Below are 321 nucleotides of genomic sequence, written 5' to 3'. Positions count from 1 at the left end.
AATTATTTAAGATAGATATAAGAAAAGTGGCCTTTGGATATTTCATTGGTCTTCATTAGAAATACGTTGTGCTATAAAAGTAATCAATACGTATATTAATATCCAGGACCCATCCTCTCCATTAGCAACAAAATATCATTATCAAAGTTTAAATCTTATATTTAATACCATCAAATCAAATCCAAGTAGATACACATACATGTCTTCATATGTATTACGTACACAATTTTGCCATTTAGAAAAAGACTATTGGAACAAACTCGATCTATTCTTTTTTAGTATGATAAACACATATTTAGTCGGCGAAAACGTTTGTATATC

The sequence above is a fragment of the Solanum tuberosum genome, unplaced genomic scaffold (genome assembly GCF_000226075.1).
Source record: "Solanum tuberosum cultivar DM 1-3 516 R44 unplaced genomic scaffold, SolTub_3.0 scf00908, whole genome shotgun sequence".
Classification (NCBI taxonomy): Eukaryota; Viridiplantae; Streptophyta; class Magnoliopsida; order Solanales; family Solanaceae; genus Solanum; species Solanum tuberosum.
Note: the sequence above shows the minus strand (reverse complement) of the source record.